The following is a 5,495-nucleotide window of genomic DNA, read 5'->3' on the forward strand; positions in this document are numbered from 1 at the left end:
GGGAGTGGGGTGTGTGGTGCCCTGAGGAGGTTTAGCCAGGAGGGGTGCACACCTGCACCCGCGTGTGGAGGGTTAAGAGCTGAGTAGGAACCAGCAGTTTATGAGGAAAGGGAGAAGGAGGAAACCAACCTTTGCCCCAGGACCTCCTGTGCACCCTATATCCTCTGACACAACCCTCACCCCAATCCTTCCTCATGGGTTTTTCTCACGCTCATTCTATTTCTGAGATTCAGAAAGACCCAGATCTGGTGGCACAGCTGGTGAAGGGCAGAGCTCAGATGGGAAGTTGAGGCCAGAACCCCAGCCCCTCCTCCCTCCTCAGACCTCTTGGAAGCTGCTCCTCGGCTTCAAGGAGTGGCAGGAGGGGAGGACCCTTTGTCCCTAGAAGGACTGAGAGGGCGTCCCTCTTCTGGGCAGCCTTCCAGTTGCTCTCCTAGTCAGAGAGTTCCATAATCCAAACAAGCACTGGGGCCACTCTATTAGCCTTATCACCACGCCCACACCCAAGACAATCTGATTAAATCTTGCTGTCATCAGTGAATGCTCTTCTGCAAAAGGCTCTGCGTGCCACAAACACGTGCCTCCTTGCTTCTTCCCAGGCAGGGCCCGCTCCCCACCTCCCAGCCTTCAAGGTCAGTCCACGTGACAAGAGGGAACCGTTGTCACTATCGCAATGGGGAGAGGCTTGGTCAGGCAGAGCCCTGCCCACATTTGTCAAAACTAATGATCCCTTGGGCAAATAAACTGAAGCTGAATCCCCAGAGGGCACACTGGTTTATTGATTCTGAGACTCAAGGAAACCTGAAGAAGGGCTGTACCCACCCAGCGCTGGCCAACAAGAAATAACAATGACTCCCTTTTATTGAGTGCCACCCAGGGTGGGCCCTTTGCACTGTTTCTAGTTCTTCCAACAATTCTGTAAGGTGCGTTCGAGTCCTCGCTTCTGGCTCCATTTTCCGGTTCTTCTCTACTTGACAGAGACAGAACTGAAGTTCAGAGAGGTGCTCTGTCCAAGGTCATGTAGGCACTGAGCTTACAAAGTCAGCATTCACACCCAGGTCTGTTTGATTCTGTTAAAGAACCAAATTTACTGCAGCCTTAGTTACTGATTTCATTTTCAATAGGCCTAGGTTTGCTACATTGGTTTCCCAATAAAATAAACAAATAACACTTAAAAAACAACAAAATTCAAACGAGTATATTTGAAGATCTAATTTATTAAGCGATTCAGGAATTGGGCAGCATCACATCTAGCAACTAGAAGGGTGCTCCAAGAGGTCATACAAAATGGAAGATTTTTACAGGAAGAAAGATGGGTCAACAGAATATTAACAAAAGAAAAGGAAGGATTACTTTTAGACCAGGATGGAGGGAAGGCAATGGCAAGGGTGTTTATCACACCAAACGAGCCCAATTAATTTGGTATCTCTCTTACATTTAGATCTTGCCCTGTTTTTCCTCTTCTGTTTTGCCTCTCTTTAGGACACATTTATTTACTTTTTCCTTAAAAAAAAAGAAAAATGTATTTCCATTTCTTATATCTTCTTTTACTGAAAACACTTCCTTACATTCAAAGTTGTTTCCTTGTTATTCTAGTAGTTTTAATTCCACACAGTGTAATTTTTAACCCTTAAAAACCTCGATTTTAATGAAAACTAAGAAATAAACAATTATGAACTGTCTTTTATATTAGCATTCTGTGCTTTTGCAAACATATACATACTTTCTATCATGCATAGAAACGTGCTTTATCATCGAAAATTTCTCAGTGTGGCATAAAACATGTTTGCTAGTAGACCCAATTCTGCACTAGGAAATCAAAAGTAGATAAACTTGAGTTTTATAATTAACATTCCATTTTTTTCTTCCTTATTTGGAAATGATCTAGATATTTAGTAAAGTCTTTAAAAAACTTTTGGGGTTTCTCCTTGGTTTAGGAAATTCTTTAACTACTGACCTTAGTTTTTGACCCAGGGGTAAAAGATACCTAAAGGGGTTCATCCTCAACTTCAGGGAGTTTTATTTTAAACAGTAACTGTCTAATAGTCTCTTCAGAGTGGAAAAGCAGAGTTAGTGAAATGTGAGTCCTCAGGTGAAAAGTAAGGGGTAGCCCTGGCTAGTGTGGCTTAGTTGGTTGGGCGGCATCCTGTGCACCGAAAGGTTTCTGGTTTGATTCCCGGTCAGGGCTCAATCCCTGGGAGGGGGCCGATCGATGTTTCACTCTCACATCCATGTTTCTCTCTCTCCCTCTCTAAAAATCAATTTTAAAAAATCTTTTTTTTTTTTTAAGAAAGTAAGGGATAGGAAGCAGTAGGAGTCACATCTATCCTATTATTTGTCTTAGATACCTCTTTAATTTTTCATTAGCCTTTTGTAATGAATCTTAATAAAGCTCTTTTGGAATACTAAAGGCTTTTGTAAGCTTCTTCATGTGAATTAAAATAAGTATATCATTCTGTTTGCTCAGTTTGGAAACCGTTACATTCAAATGCAGTTTTTATTTTTTATTTTATTTTTTTGTTAATCTTCACCTGAGGATATGTTTTCCCCATTGATTTTAGGGAGAGTGGAAGGGAGGGGGGGGAAACAGAGAGAGAGAAACATTGACTGGTTGCCTCCCGCATGCACCCTGACCGGGACTAGGGATGGAACCTGCAACATGCCCTTGACCAGAATCGCACCTGAGACCCTTCAGTCGAAGGGCTGACACTCTAACCATTAAATGATTTTGTTTAACTGGAATACTCCTTGCAATGGACATTGCCAACTCTATGCTGTGTCCAGCAAGATTGCCAACTCTATGCTGTGTCCAGCAAGATTTTGCCTCCTTTGCAAATATCTGCAGCTTCCAGGACTGTGGTTCTTAAACATAAAATAAGCAAGTATGCTAGAAGGTGGTACACTTGGTTCTTTAGATATAAATCTTTCTTTCTTTCTTTCTTTCTTTCTTTCTTTCTTTTATTTCTTTCATTTATTGATTTCAGAGAGGAAGGGAGAGGGAGAGAGAGAGAAACATCAATGATGAGAGAGAATCATTGATTGGCTGCCTCCTGCATGACCCCCACTGGGGATCGAGCCCGCAACCCAAGAATGTGCCCTAACAGGGAATCGACTGGCAACCTCCTGGTTCATAGGTCAACACTCAACCACTGAGCTACACCGGCTGGGTGGATCCTGTTTCTTAATATTCACCTGAGACCTCCTGCTGGACCCAGTGCAGCTCAAATCAGACCTAGTCCAATCCTGGACCCAGTCTGGTTCTTAAATTGAACCCAGGTCAGTTCTTAAGTTGGACCCAGTCTACTCCGGCTGGTAACCACCACCAATTCCCATGGAACCTTGAATGGGGAAAAGGATTGAACCAAAAAATCCCAAGGAATGAGGATTGTGGACTGATTTCAAAATAAATGGAGAACTGCAGCTGCCACCAACAGTTCTCAGCGTGGAATCTGGGGGCTGATTCCAAACATTTGGGGAATTGCGGACTGAATCGTCAGCAGTTCCCATCGTGGAATCCAAGGATAGAGCTCAGGCCTGGGGTTTTCCACTGGGAAATTGTGGTCTTGTCACCAGAAAAGACCCGGGACCAAGGCGGGTCTGCCCCTGGCACGGTCTGGAATGTGTAAACCATTTGCTCCTAAGGGTCCTTGGTTAGGGAAGATAAGACTGTGATTTATAAGCTGCCTGTAAATTGCTTGGCCTTGTTTAACTATCTGTCTGTTTCCCAGTTCCACTTGCCAAGGAATTTTTCTAGCTTCTTACTAACCTGCCTGTCTAGGGGCTTGCTCTGGGCAGAACCACCACCACCTCAAGCTTACCTGCCCTGGAAAGGCAAGTCATTCAAATCGGGAGCTTGAACACAAGACAGGATGGAGCTCAAACCTAGAGCAGGGTGGAATCTGGGGGCTGATTCCACGGCAGCCCTAGGAAACGGCGAGAAAGATAGTGGGGCTTGTGGGGGGCCATGCTTATGTTTCTTGTCCCCCAAAACCATCAGAAGTTTACTTTGGTCTCAATGCTGCCACCACATCTGTTAAAGAACAAAATTCAATGGAGTGAATTTGAAGATCTAATTGGCTTTATTAAGTCATTCATGAATTAGGCAGCATCTCATCTAGCAACTAGAAGGGTGCTCCAAACAGTTATACAAAACGGAAGGTTTATCACCCTGGCCCGTGTGACTCAGTGGTTAGAGTGTCAGCCCGCACCCTGAAGGGTCTCAGGTTCGATTCCCAGTCAAGAGTATGTACCTGATTTGCAGATTTGATCCCTGGCCCTAGTCGGGCCAGTGTGGGAAGCAACCACTTGATGTAGATACAGTCAGCCCGGGAACCTCCTCCCTGCATTACCAAGCAGCAAATGTGTCCCCAACGCCTCCAAGTCTTCATGGCCAGCATCAGAGCATTGGCTGGATCCCTGCATAGCTCCAGCAGCCAGGGCAGATGGGCAGGGCCAGCTCGGGAAGGGTTACTCCCTATCTCCTCTTCTCAGTCTTGATGGTGGGGAAAACCTATTCACTTCTCTTCTTTGGGGGAGGGGCCTAAGGGCCTGAGGCTTCTATTTCTCCACTCGTCCAAGGGTGGTGGGCGGGCCCCACAACATGGCCACCTGGCTGGACCCCTGGTTTCTGGCCAGATCTACCTCCCTCTGCTCCCGCTGCTTCTTCCACTTGAGCATCACCTAGTCCAGGTGCTTGCGGAAGTCCCAGTCGTGCTGCAGGCCAGGAAGTTGGAGAAGCTGTCGTGCTTGCATTTGAGCAGCAGGATAAGGTAGTGGGCGCAGTAGTCTCGCTGCTGAACCACCAGCTGTGCATCGTTCATCTGCTGCTGTGTGGCCACCATCTTGCACTCCTTGCACCCGAGGAAGCCATGGGTGGGAAGGTGGGCATTCGCAGGGGGTCTGGCTCCCCTGAGGAATCATCCAGGTAGCGCCTGGCCAGGTGCGCCCCCATGGCTGCTGTCGCCACAGATTCCTGTGGCAGTCAGGTCACCTCGTTCCTATCCGGAAGCACTCCCCCCTCCCTGTTCACTTCTTTGCCTTGTTACCTGATCGATGGCCCTCATCTGTCCTAGCTGAAGAACCAGGGACCAGCTCCAGAACATGCTGGAAGGAGACTCTCCGATGTGGACTTTATAAATTTTCATATGGGCATCCCATCCACCCACCCACCCATCCATCCATCCATCCATCCATCCATCCATTCTTTCAACACATTTTTGTTGGGTATCAACTCGAGGCTGAAGAGGTGCATACAGACAGTCATATAGACAGACTCTGTCCCAATGGAACTGATAGTCTGGTGGGGGTCTGGGCAGGTTATCAGGAGAGAGAAATGCACTGTGATATGTGCTGTGGGTGTATAGGACACTTAGCAGGCAGCCTGAGTTAGTCTGTGATGAGAGCTCACGAAGGAAGTTCAGTCTTAGGCTGACTTGAAAGATAAGCAAGACTTAACCAATCAAGTGGGGAAAGGGGCAGGAAAGTATGTCAAGAGG

The 5,495-nt window shown here is 46.6% G+C and overlaps 1 pseudogene; it reads right to left on the bottom strand.

Moving 5' to 3' along the window:
• Window positions 1–4,557: 4,557 nt before the first annotated feature.
• LOC102434174 lies at window positions 4,558–5,006 on the bottom strand (annotated as a pseudogene).
• Between the last annotated feature and the right edge of the window lie 489 nt (window positions 5,007–5,495).

Source organism: Myotis lucifugus, unplaced genomic scaffold, assembly GCF_000147115.1.
Source record: "Myotis lucifugus unplaced genomic scaffold, Myoluc2.0 scaffold_1927, whole genome shotgun sequence".
In the NCBI taxonomy this organism is placed as follows: Eukaryota; Metazoa; Chordata; class Mammalia; order Chiroptera; family Vespertilionidae; genus Myotis; species Myotis lucifugus.